We start from the raw sequence: 14,830 nt of genomic DNA, 5'->3' as shown, positions 1-14,830 counted from the left end.
CAGTGTCACAAGCAGTCCTCCGTTTATTCATTTTGTTTGTAGTTTGCTCTAGAGTTTAAGTCACATGAAAGATGCTCTGTCGTCATGGATACACTTTGACCTTAAAGCCCATCAGGACTGGACTGCAACTCGTACAGTCTGATTATTCTGCATAGGTATGGACATACTGTACCAGCAAGCTATAAAGTACAAAATGACCTTCATCTGTGCTAATTTTATCTGCTCCCAGAATGAATAGGAGCCAGGTAATTCAGTTTCCCAAAATAATTTTCTCCATGCCATTCATTCCATAGTCACCACTATCTACACATATCTGTTCCAAGCATGTCTCTCACACCTCATATACGTCTGCAGATTGACAAATAGTCTGCCTTGCATATCAGAAGACATTAGTACAATATATTCGATCTGTGTCTCGCCTTAATCCTTTTAAGGCCAATATTATCTCTGCAACACATCATTCTACATTTTAATATTTTAGTTTGTTCATTTCATCTCCGGTGAAAGTGTAAAGGGGAAGGTCTTAATTTGCATCGATCATGATATATTAAATTTAATAATGGAAAATGTAATGTCAAATTTGAGACATTTGGGGTTTGGCCCTCAGAGATCCATATGCATTATTTTCTCCTAACTAATGTGCTGCCACAAAAAAGTAACTTTAATTGAGATTTTAATTATATTAAATATATTAACATAATGTATGTAATAGGGCGATTATGAATACAAAGATAGAATATATCACTCTTCTGGGCTCTTTCATTCCGGGGCACAAAATCAGAACAATTTCGGTCTAGACCATCACAACACAGCTACCCCCCCTCCCCTTCCCTTAACATCACACAAACACACACACACATGCACACACACACACACACGCACATGCACACAGCCTGAAACGCTTAGCCTGAGGCCACCATTCTCTCTCATGCTCCACTGTGGACAGGAAGTAGTGAGTTGGTAACCCGGGGTGACGGAATCAGGCCTCTGACTCACACCCTGACCTCAAGCGGGGAACGACCCGGTAGAGGACAGACCTCAGCCTGCAGCGCTAGGCTAACACAACGTGGCCAACATAGACAAACAGCTAATCAAAAAGCTAGCCAGTAGAGTAGTGCCTCAAAGCACAGCATGACTACTATAAAAGAACAATAAATAACATCACTGAGAGCATCACAGGCTGCGTGCAAAGCAAAAGAGGTTAGGGTTAATACTGTTATGTTAGTGGAACAAGAAGACAGTCTTTAACTGAATCCTGAGTTAACTGAATCAACAACAATTACTGTGGATCATAGAAAACAGTGAAAAATGGTTTGCTACTTGACTGCCAAGCATACTGCTGCATAATAAGACAAAGCCAATGGAGACTGAGCTAAGCTAGGTAAATACAAGCCACAAAAGACAACAACAGAGAATGCCTGCCTCTTACCCAGCTGTCACAAAAACAGCTAAAAATAGCAACAGGAAAAGCTGAACAGAGAATACCTGACCAGTTGGAAAAACACACACACACAAAAAAAAAAAAGAGTTCAGTTTGAGGAAAGAAAAATGCCTGAGTTGCTGAGTCAAAGCCTGGCATTCTTTCAAGGCAATGTGTCAGGCAGGGGCAGAAGAGGGCACAGAGGTCTGATGTAGGGTGGTGTAAGAACCAAGCCGGGACCCCCTAGAGACCGGCCTTATCTGATGCCTTGTCTTTGGTCCCCCCCCCACCTCCCACCTCCGCAGATGCAGGTGCAGAGATGTTAAGTGAAACACAAGGGTAGGGTTCTTTTTTTCCTTGCCCCCTCAGAACGTAGAACACCTGGTCTCCAAAGAGGGGAAGGAGGGGAGAAAGGGGAGGGGATGATCTTGCGATAGCCAAACCCCTTTTGTTCGCTCTATATGTCTGCCTCTTTCCCCATCTCTCTTTTCTTTCAACCCTCCTCAAACTCAAGCCCTCCCTCCTTCCTGCCCTCCCTCGTCTCTCGTTCCGCTGTCTAGCTCTCAGCTGTCAGGCTGAGAAATGGCAGGCGAGACAGGGGTCTTCTGCCTGGGGAGATGGGCAAGAGAGAACAGAGGCCTCCAGACACACACACACACACACACACACACATAAATACACATACAATCCAGACCTGCCAACCTGTGCACATTTTGCGTAACAGTTCTGCATTTTGACATCAAGCATGCTGTTAGGAGTTGGTACTCTAAGCCAAAGGAGACTTTTTTTTTTTACTTAACTGATAAAACATTGAAGCTGAGACATGAAGCTGGGATGACAGAAAATTCTGTGATGTAATTTTCCCAGCGGATCAGCACTCTTGACTTTAGTGTGTCCCTCCTCCCTCCCTCCTGACATTGGCCTTGCATTCACATGTTATTGAATACACTGGAAAAACAAATTTCCTATTTGGGAATTTTACATGTACTCTAATCAAAGTTGGATCGAAGTCAGAATGTCTGAGAAAATTTTGCTACCTGAGTTTCCAAGTTATGATGCAATGATAACCTTTAACCTTCTATACACATACATGCACACTAACCAAATTAACCATCGTAACCTTTTTAAAGCAAGAAGCAGCCACATACACTCCATCTTTTACAGGACTGCCATGGTTGTTTATCGTTTGTCTTCCAGGTTTGATTTTCTGACAGAATTACATGTAATTGCAATGCCGTTTAGCAGCTTACGTTCCAGATGTCGGACCTTCCCACCAACATATGAACACACAATCAGTCCCCCCTCTCACTCTCTAGGGCTACGTCCCAAAGGAGGCAGCTAGTGGAGGCCGTTTGGACAGTTTATTTGCTACTCCATCATCAAAAATGGATGTTTTCTATTGATGAAGTGGCCCTATAACAACTAGCCCAAGCCCACAATATGACTCATAAGATAGGATAAACCTGTGCATCCTCTTCCCAAGGAGCCTTCAGGAGCGGCTTCTCTCATCTCCTCCACTATTGGGACAGCAAGCAACATGGTGGCACCAACATCAAAGGAGGAGGTAGTGGAGGGAAGGAGGAGTGATTTTTGGAGCTTTTGGCATGTACCATAAGTCTTTCTCAATATGTGGTCTTGTGTCCTCCATGATGCATTTGATGTAATATTTATCTTCCAAAGTATGATTTCTGAATGCTGAGGACTGAGGATCGATAAAGATCCTGGAAGTTAACTTGCCAGCCAAGGATGTATTGGTTGGTGATCTGGCCGACGAGAATGAATGGGAAGCCCTTAGATTAATTGTGAGAATGATGCATCGTGTCCAAACAGCGCCATTGTCTATGGTACGGAGCTGGTTGAAACAGCTGGGAAAATGCACAAAACCTCAAGCACACTGTCCATCTCTGTCACTGTGTTTTGTGTTCTCACAGTCTTGAGAAATTTGGTTCTCCCGAATGCAACTTGGGAAGATCGTTCTCCACGAGGACACAACTATTTACTTTTTTAAAATTTGATTTGCTACAAATTCCTGACATGAGCTGGGAATTTAATGCAGTTTGCCGCAGTTGAAGGTAAGTGTATACGCCCATCCACCACACCAACCATAATGCCCTTGCTTGCCACTGCACAATTTCAATGTCAACCTAATACTTGCTTCTAGGCATATCTCCTTCACTTAATCCCTTTGTGGTGGAGAAATTAATTTCTCTCACTTTTAATGCACAGAGTACATGTTGGCATTTTGTGCTCACTTCACAAAAGTTTGGGAGACTGGGCTCACTTATTAGCTAAACCCGTCACTATAAGTTATCCAACGTAATTGTTGGTGTGTCAAAGATTAGTGTCATTAGCTATGTTGTAAATAAACGTGGTTTATTTGGAGTGTGAAACTGATAGGCTACACACCTAAACGAATGTGCAGCAAGGCTCATTTATTCCTGCAGATAACTAGCTGTAGTCAGGGCAGAAATTAGAGTAGCTGATTATATTGGAGTGTGATAACACAGACAGAAGAGAACGCTCCTGCAGAAAACAAAAAACAGAATGTTATCTGTTGCTCAAGTAAACCTTAGGTAGGCCTACGTTCTATTGATTACGCAGCTGTTAGTTTGCCTATTTATTTAATTATTTTTCCATTTTATTTATTCATTAAACATTTGCTGCCAGTTTATGTTGAGCTACTGTACATGGTTCAATATTTCTGTCAGCTGCATGCACACAGTCAGAAATTTGATGTCATTTTGGTTATGTACGAGTCCACATGAAAACCAAGAGGTCACTTGTGTTCATATGGGTGCATGTGTGCAACAGCAGGTACACAACTTGAATACTTTGTTTCGAGAACTGAAACAAACACACACACACACACACACACACCAAGAAATATGCACGCACGTGTACACAAACACGAAAGCACACGCAAACACTCACACATACACAGTCACAGTAACACTCACACACCCTTGGGCTTTGTATATAAATGACAGCGGGGTTTGCAGGCACCCAACATGCATACTTTATTTTGATTCATGATCCCCAGACACACAAGATAATATGCGTGCACACACACACACACATCCTTGGGCTTTACATATATGTGACAGATAGTGACAACAGATATCAGTGTTGCCAGAGTAGTCAGTAGTATTAGTAATGGCTGCTAAGCCATTACAGTTGACCATCATGCTCCTTCTCTGCCGGACTCAACTCTATTGTTAGAAGTGGCTCAGATTTTCAAAAGGTTTGATACGATTCCTTCTTTTCATAATCCAGAATGAGTTTTAGATCATCTACCTTGCAAAACTCTATAATGAAATTTGTTGTTTTTTTTAATTAGTTTTAGTTTTTTTAGTTTTAGTATTTTTTTTTTATTTCTTTTTTACACACTCACATTAAAACCAATGATATCTCACTGTGGTATTAGCATTTTGTTTTTCACTCATGCTGCAATGATTCCATTCTGTGGATAGCTTCCCACTCTTGGAAAACATCCAAAGACAGGAGTGCTCAACAGTAATCTCTAATTCCTCCTGGGCTCCTAGGCTTTTGGCTCGGGGCTCTTTCCTTCCTTCCTGAGGTGTTGTCAGCAGGCCTTTGATGGAAAAGTGTTTACAGAAGGGTAATTGAGAAGGAGCAAATGAGCATGTATTTTTATTTCCGATGAGTATTGTAATGTTAACAAACGCCAACGGGAGATCAAAGCCAGGGTCTTTGTTCAGAAAAAACATTTGTTCAAGTCTTGTTTGCTTAGCGATTATGTTGGAGAGAAAATAGACTTGTTCCTGACAACAGCATCTGCATGAAAAGTGAAGTATGTATGTATACCAGGGCAAGGTAAGGTAGGTAAATGTTGTATACATGAAAGAGTGAGTGAGAGGGAGAGATAGAGTGGCAGCGGAGAGAAAAATTGAAATGTAACATTGTCATTCACAAAGGAAGACAAATCCCTTGTGTGACACCCCTGTGGCTCTTTCATTCCACAAAGCACAAGCAGACAAGAGGAAACAAGCCATATCTGCCCTTACGGAAAAACACAGGGCCAGTCCTCCGCTGACAGACGCTGGTGTCCGCAGTTTGAAGCGATGTTGGGTAAATAGAAGAAGACACAGTGGAAACATAGAAACGCACACACACGCAAAAACCCAGGCGCTCACACACGCGTAACATGTGCGCACATATAAAATAATCTGAGTACACACACCAATTGTTCTGCTCATCTGTTGGCATTACATCATTGTGGAATCTGTGATGCATCTGCATAGCAAAAGTAGAACAGCATGCACCCTGCTGTGGGGAACAGTGGAGGAAAGAAGTAGGCACACATACATACATGCTCCCTCTGCCTCACACACACACACACACACACACACACAGGCACGGCCCTGCCCTGTTTTACTAATGGGGCGATATCCACCACGACCCGCATGAGAGAAGAAAAACATACAGGCAGCACACAGGTTCTTTTATACACACAGAGGCACACACACGCAAGAACGCTGAATAAATCACAAAGTCTCTAAGGTCTCATCTTGTAGTAAGAGGTCTCATTTTGGAGTGGATTTATTCAGCAAGACAGTGTGTGCATGTGTGTGTGTGTGTGTGGGTGCGCGTGTGTGTGTGCATACTGAGCTGCTGTGGTTTCTTCAGAGAGTGCATTGTGCAGTGCTTCGTCTCCAGCACTACAGAACCAGTAATTTCTTACTGAAGACTATGTACAGCTATATTATATTGCCCTCAGTCTCTCTCTCTCACACACACACAAACACACAGACACACACACACATGTTTTCAACGCAAGGTCTCTTGGGTGCAGATGAAGTGAATCAGGGCTTTGCTAATGGATAGCCCTGCAGCCAGTTTCCAACAGCACACACAAACACACACACACACACACACACCCACACACACCCACACAACCAGCCCACGATTACACATTTTGCAGGTTTTACATTCACAGCTACTCAGTGTGGCTTCCAACAGTAAACAGCAGTGAAAAAAACAACAGGAATTTATACTATTTATTACCGCTAACTCCCATCCATGTTGATGAGTGATTAGAAGAAGCTCAACATTAAAGGCAATGGCTCTTCTTTAAAACAAGGCTCCCCAGGCCCCAGTCAAATGGAGTCATTATATCAAAAGACTCCCCATTAGAGTAACTATACATCTCCCACTGTGTCCTCTCACTGTATTGCCACTTAAAATATACAGCAACCAGGCATAGGGTGAATAGGCTTATGAAATTGGCAGGGTACAGCGGGCTACCGTCTTAGAAGCGTCTGAATTGTGAAGTAGCTCTTTTACCTACTGAGGAGAGGTAGTTGTGTTGATTAGGCTCATGGGTTGGCACAAACATAAGGGCCAGACAGAGGGAATTGATTATTTTGGTATTCCCGTGGAAGCGAGAGAAAATGGGCCGTATAAGCATTTTTGGAGACCGTGTCAGTGTTTTCTGAGCTCAGAGTATGTTTTGTTTTAGAGTTTAAATGAAACTGGCAACCTCTTCCATTTTCTCCCGGTATTTAATTTCACTTCGCATTCTGAGACCCTGAAAGCCAAAGCAAGGGGGAGAAAGAATAAAAGAGCAAGGTATGTCGAATGTGTCCCTACCTGGGTGGCAGAATTGGAGCTGCGTGGTTCAGCCCTCACACCGTAATCAAGCATGCTAGGTTTTATCGATAAAACACGACAACACAAGCAACAAACAACCCCACAGGAGCACTGAGAGCAAAACAGTTTCAGCCAACCAGAGGAGGGTCTCCAGGGTTACATGTTGTGTTTAATCCCCTTAACCCCATAGGCCTGATGCTGGAAGATTTTTGTTGATGCCTTGGGTTGTCTGCACTGTGTGTGTGTGTGTGTGTGTGTGTGGGTGCGCGTGTGTTTTCTTCCCTCAAGCCACAGTTAAACCCCAGTGACATCAGCAGCCATGTCTTATTTCCCTATTAGAGAGGTCCCACTGTAACATACTGTGTCAGAGCAGGGGAGTACTGTCTCATCATGGAAATGTACACACATACACATTCATTAGCACACACTCTTGCACTAGCGTGCACACACACACATGCACACACCAGAGGGAAAGAGCAAGAGAGCGGGAAAAAGGCACAAAAACAAATTAAACCAAGCGCAAGATAGGCCTTTCATTATAATTACCATATTCAATAAAACACAGATTAGATAAAGGAAGAGAAGCTCTGGGAAAGAGGAAAAAGGGGCTTGTGTGTGCGTGTGTATGTGTGTGTGTATCTATGTTTGAGCATATTACTCCATGAACTTGAAAAGATGAGTGTAGGATTGTGCACAATTTACATTGCACTTTCCAAAGGCGCTGCTATCCCACAGACTGCACAAATTACGGAAGCTATGCTCCACTCAGTTTTGCTTAAGCAACTGAAGTCTCACTAAAGTATTGAACCTGAAGTAATTACAACATCCAATCAATTTTAAACTAATTTTAGGTTTGACAGTTAGCTACCTCTACCATGTCAGCAAATTATTTGTGAGGTCAATAAATGGCTAATTTTGCAAACAAGCTTAGCTATTTAGCACCCAAAAGCAGCTAACACTGACTTACCCAGCATTTTTTACAGCTGTCTGTTACACTTAGTATACTAAGATTTGAAACGTGACAAAACTCTATAACATGCACACTTTGTCTTTACAATACTGCATACATATTCGGCTATATGGGATTCAAATGCAAGTTGGGCTACACCACATTCACATTACAGCTATATCTCTCCTCTAGTTTCTGTAACTTTAATTTGTCTCACTGTTATTTTGATTTACTCATTTATTCATGCTTGGAGTTAAACCTCACCCCTCCATCGCTACGTGGGCTCAGAAGTCGCTCATCCCGGTCGTGACTCTTCTCGAGCTCCCTCGGTCTGTCAGAACGGCCAAATCACTGCCCATCTTTCGGCGGAGACTAAAGACACATCTCTTCAGGTTACACCTGGACCATTCTTGAACTAACCTATCTTCTTATCCTTCTTAAACTTAAAAAAAAAAAAACGAATGCTACTTATTCCTATTAAAAGTCTTAGCTGATGAAGACTGTGATGTACAGTTGGTTTCACTACTGTTGACAAAATGTATTTGTGGTAAGTCGCTTTGGACAAAAGCGTCTGCTAAATGATGTAATGTAATGTAATGTAGTGAGCTTTGAGACCACACCACATTATTTAAACATGCTGAAAAGTTGCTATGTTGTGTGAATTGCTTCTCCATTGAGTGTAAAATTCCCGATCTCCAGTTCTCAGAAACATTAGCAGTTTACTGCTAGCTTGCCATCTAGCTATTGAGTAACAGCCATCAAAATATTACTTTTACTAACCTGGTGATTCGATGGCATGAAAGCTGAACAATTAACCTTAATTTTTTTCCAGATATAGCAAACGGTCAAGTTCAGGCAGGGTCGCATAGTAGTCTAATAACTTTCTGTCTAAAGTGTGCTGTGTGCTGAAGACTAGGTTAAGGTGAAACTATGAAAAAGGAGAGCTGTAGTTACTTTTGAGAAGAAATATGTAGAGCAACAGAAGCTCTCAGAGGCTGAAGGAGAAGGCCAGTTAGAGTCTGAAAAGGGTCAGTTGGCTGCAAGGACCAAATTCCAGAGGGACATTTTATATTAAAGGGAGTCATTAGTGCAACGGGTGGCCTAGATCAAACACACACCATCTATCTATCTATCTATCTATCTATGCACTTCAAATAATGCAAATTGGCAGAAACATTGCTTTATTTGTAATGATAAAAGACATAACTGGATTTTTTTGCTTCTGTGTGTGTTTGTGTGTGCCTGCACGTGTGTGTGTGTGTTTATGTATTACTCCCCTGCGGCGATGTAATCCAAGCCGATTTATTTATTTGCTCCTTAATTTGTCAAACAAGGTCAAATGCCCTGGTGACATTTCATCGAGACTCCTTTAGCCATTGTTTACACCCCAGCCAGACGTACAAATTCTGGCACACAGACACACACAAGCACACAGCTCTAAGTCCTTTATCTCTCAAACATTTACAAAGCTCTTGATGCCCCCCTGCCAGCCAAAACTCAGCATGTCCTTCTTAAAAAGTCAATGAATTTCATGCAACAGCCGCTGCGACATCTGACCAGCAGGTAGACATAAACAGAGAGTGAGAGAGAGAGAGAGGGAGGGGGAGAGAGAGAGAAAGAGAGAGAGAGAAACAAACACACATAGAAATACACATATACAGAAACAGGCTGTACAATCCCACACTAATAAACCTTAATCATATCACTGAAAAACATTCACACCGTGACACTGAAAGTCCATATGTCTATGCCAAAACATCTCCACTGTACCCACTCAGGAAATGCTTTTATCCCCACATGGACACCCAAGACTCCATCTGCACATGCACACACACACACACACGCACACAGACATTAACTATGACACACATATTGCAACACTGCACACATGCACGCTCACACACACACACAAAAACACACACGTACGCACACGTTTCTATGAAGTAAATATAGTTGATTGAACATCTCTCTCCCTCTCTCTCCTGGGTGGTTCATCGTGGCTAAGTCTCTTCCTCTGTGCAGTATCCAACTGTGACTGAGCCTGAACTAATGCAGTTAGCCACGGAAGTCTGGCAGACGGAGCCATGAACGTTGCACTGTTCCGTACCTGTGTGTGCCCCCCTCTATGTGCATCCCATCAATTTCCTCGACACTAATGGCAAGCATGTCTGAAAATGGCAATAGGACACTGCGCTGAAAGGGCATGTTGGGGGATTTTTCTTTAATTATGTGCAGAGAATTTCGGTTTCGTTATGACTGCAAGAATTCAGTGGATTCTTTTGTCTGATTTTTCAACATTATTTGGAAATGCGTGAATGTGTAGACAGGGGAACAAAAATCATGCTCAAGCAACCAGAAGGAGAGATGCTACCTTAAATGGTGTAACGTGAAGGGACGATGAAGTGCAACACACGCTCAGTGAAAAAAACATGTTCAAGCTTCAGTAGTTAATCATTATAATAATATGATGTTTTGGTCCAAATTGACCTTCATCAATTAAAAATACAAGAGGAAAAAGTTTGTATGAATATTCTAGGGCTTCTGAGAACAGGTGCCACAGATTTGAAATGTACCAATAGTAGAAGTGGGAAAGAAGGGGGTGTGAACACAAAAAAACAGCAACCTAGAGAATATTGGTCCATGAAAAAGGAAAGGGGAATAGGAGAAAAGGCAAAAAAAAAAAAAAAAGGAAAATGATATGAAATGGAGTGTCTACGGCTAATCTTGGCTGCCCAGCACCATTTCTTTTCTTTATTTGCTTTGAAATCATCAGTCATGTTCTATGGGATAGAGAGTTTATTCTAGGTAACACTTAAACTGCATGTTGTTCTATTGAACGTTCTTCCCTTGCAATAATGTTCCCATTTTAAAACGTGAATACCACTCTATTTAATTCATACACTCTACAGTACATTACATCTACTGCCCAGGAATGTCTAAAACAATGTGTGAACATATGTAATACCCAAAGGCTAGAAACCAAAATTAACGACTCTCATATGTGATGCCCTGAAGTTGTACATCTGGGAGCTGACAATGAATGGGAGACTGACTCTTTCCACAAAATATTTGTTTGAACTTTTCCTCCCAAATTAGATTCATCACACAATCACTTCTGAACCAGAAAATGTGTCCATATCCCAGTAAAATCATCTTGGGTTGTGAGTGTTTCTTTTCAATCAGTTTCTAATTGATTCTCAGTGGAGATATGTTGGAATGGCATCAAAGGTTAAGGGCGTGGAAATAAATCTTTCATTTCTGCTTTGGGGTCAATGTATTGAATTTCAGCGTGTGTGTTTATATACACATGAATATTCTGAATATGGTGTATATCCTGAATAAGGGCATGTCCTGAATAAAGTGTTTAAATGCCTTGTAAATATCCAGATTATAAATATTACTGTGTATATTCCAAATATGCGTTGCCAGCGCTGTGTGCACAAACTATAACAAAGATGGACATAGTGAGTGTGACGTCACCCATAGGCTTCTTGATGGGCCGTTTTGAAGCCTAAAAATTGGGTTTAGGGCATCGCCACCATGTTGTCATTTTTTGGAGCCAGTGCAGTCAGAAGCTGAGGGTCATCCACAGAGCCGCAGCTCTGCCTGCTATTGGCCCGTAATCTGCAACCTGTCGATCACTGTACCAACGTGATCTCACACAAATATGTGAAATGAACACGATCTATAAAATGACGATTTATGTGCTGTGGACACATATTATAGGAAAATAATGTTCCTCCACCACAAAATGAATTACGTTCCCCCGCAACGAATTGAAATACGTTCCTCCACCACGAATTTAAAAATGTTTCTCCGCCACAAATTGAATTACATCCCAAAGGTTGGTTAACGGTTAAATTTAGGCAAGTAAAACGACTTTGCGTAAATTTAGGCAAGTAAAACAAGTTTGGTTAAGGTTAGGGTTAAGGTTATGGTAAAGTTTAGGCAACTAAAACAACTTGGTTAAGGTTAGAGAAATGGTGTGGTCATGGTTAAATAAGAAAAATGTTTGTTAAAAATTAAAATGTGACTTACGGTTGAAACGTACTTTGAAAACGCTGGGAATTGAACCCCGGTTGCCGGCAGCGAAGTCAAACATATACGCCCATCCACCACCCTGACCAAAACACCCTTACTGGCCACCGTTTTATTTCAATGTCACACTACTTCCTGTTTATAGTCGTGTCTCCTTCACGTAACCGCTTCATGCTGGGAAAACGTAAATTTAACACTCTACGTTCCACCAACACGTAATTTGCTGTTAACATGTCGTGTTCATTTCACGTTTTCTGTGAGATCAGTCTGACTGTACAGGCAACCTATCAATCACTAGGAAAACAACCACGTTTTATATTAGTTATATCCCGTTAATGACACAATTATGTAGAAAAACGGCAAGTAAGGTAAGGACACACATTAGAAGAAGTGAAATTAGCTATTGAGACCATAACCTCTGTTGAAAAAATGTATTGACTTTATATTTTTAGCGCAAAGTTGGGTTGTGGTTCCACTGCCTTGCATGGAGTTGGGCCGGGTTTGCCGCCTGCCGCCACTTCCGTATTGGCTTCAAAATTCACCCCTGGTTTTGGCCGCTTTTATGCACATAAATGCCGGGTAGATATCATGAATAGCTGTATAGTCTAGGCTAGGCTAGGCTAGTCCACTTTGAGCAGCTATGTCTTTTTTGTGTTGTAGCCAATTATTAAGATGTTGTTCCATTTCGCCGTTTTTTTTGTCATTTTATCAAAATTATTTTTAAAAAGAGCTGGGTGACGTAAACCGCTTTTTTCTCAGCGAACCAATCGTGATGATGGTGAGGCTGGCCGTTTCTCATAACAACAACAAAGATGGAGAAAGTCAAAGTGCCAGTGGAGAAATTGGTTGTTGTAATAAGTGAATTTCCCCGACACCGATAATAAAGGCAGTATGGGATTGGCATTGTTTGTTTCACAACATTGTACTGTCTGCTAGAAGGAGAAGTGCTAACCAGCTGGTTAGCGAGCTAGCAGCTGCTCAGCTAACGTCAGATGACGTTATCGTGCTCTGCTTTTTATTTCTCCTCACAAAAAAACACTCCAGGACGGGCTTTTTCCACACAAAAAAGGTGTTTAATAAGTTGTTTAATATTCATATCCCGAATATTAATGGAATGTAGTGTTTACATGAGTCACTTCATATTCAGAATACTTCAATATTGGGGATATTAACAAAATATTAATGTGCATGTAAACTAACTCATTGACATGTCTTCCTATGCCCAGTTCAGTTCATATAATATACATTAACTCTACATCCATCACAGGCGAATGGACTTTCCCATGTAAAAAATAAATCAGAATTCTTAAACTCATGCATTCTTGCACAATGCTTCCCACTCCTAACCAAAATTATCTCTCACAAGGCATAAGAAAACTTTTGAGAGTTGAAATTTGGTGATATTTAATCGAAGAACGTTCAACAATAGTCTCTACTTGACAGTGCATTTTTGAAGGATTAGTCCAAGGAAAGATAGAATACTATATGTTGCTGACAAGGTTAAGTCGAAGATATGTTTGACAAAAAACTGCAATTACTTTTGAAAGGCAAAGGATATACCCCAAAAGCATCTCTGCTGAATACAAGACCAGTTTGAAGGAATGATACTGTATTTGATATAAGCACTCAAACTCTATAAGAAAGTTCTACAAAACTGTATTTCACGCACACAAACCTTTCTTTCAAAATTTCTCTATCGCTGACGGATATAGCAGGAGCTCGGTAATACTGGATTTAGCCTCAGTGAAACCTTAGGCATCCCCTGCCCTCGACGGAAATGTTTTATTTATCTTTATGAGGGAGATTTTCCTCATCTGTAGAATCTCTGCAACTAGTAAATCTATATGCCTGTCTCATGTGACACAAAGTTGGCCAAGCTCTCACTCTCATAGACTTTTAATAGGAATTTATTTTTGCACTCCGGCAATCTGTTTTGCTTTCGACATAAGTATTTATCACTGGCGGTCTTCCGTAGAGCATGCTAACAAATCACTTTGGAAGCTAGTCTAATTAATGGCTTGTAGTAGGTGAGACAAAATGAGTGTTTCCACACTCTATTAGCATGTGTGATGAATATGCCTCCCTGAGTGCCGCTGAAGACATTTCACATCAAATATCATCTAATGATGTCAAATTGCTGGGAGATGTGCATCCAGTCTGTGATCCTACCTAATGCCACAGCAATGAGAGACATATTGGTTTACTCACTGGCTTGAAATGCACGTAAATCTTCTGCAGCATTACAGGTCATTTAGCTGACACTTTCAAACAGCTAAAGGCCTAATGTTGCAGCAATAATTTCTTTGTAAGTCATACCCTCTAAATACCAGCATCTTGGAGGGGATTTGTCTTTTTTCTAAACATTCACTTCAAACAGTGTCACTTTTATTTTTTTGTGAAGAACAGATAAAACTTATCCAGAAACAAGCTGTGATATGCCTAATGACAGTTCAAAAATAAGTAAAGACAGTACCCTTACTTTTTATGAGAAAAGTGAGTTATTATTGGCACTTCAATAGTCCCTCACAAGCAGTGGTGGAAAGTAACTAAGTACATTTACTCAAGTACTGTACTTAAGTACAATTTTGAGATACTTGTACTTTACTTGAGTATTTCCATTTGATGCTACTTTATACTTCCACTCCACTACATTTCAGAGGGAAATATTGTACTTTCTATTCCACTACATTTATTTGACAGCTTTAGTTACTTTTCAGATGGAGATTTGACACAATGGATAATATAACGAGCTTTTAAACTACAACACATTGTTATGCTCATTCTATGTCTATTTTCATGCGTGTAATTTATTG

This window comes from Centroberyx affinis, unplaced genomic scaffold (genome assembly GCF_046629955.1).
Source record: "Centroberyx affinis isolate AG114_WGS23_722 - 3 ecotype Tasmania unplaced genomic scaffold, CSIRO-AGI_Caff_v1 ptg003586l_1, whole genome shotgun sequence".
NCBI lineage: Eukaryota > Metazoa > Chordata > Actinopteri > Beryciformes > Berycidae > Centroberyx > Centroberyx affinis.
This window is presented reverse-complemented; position numbering follows the sequence as displayed.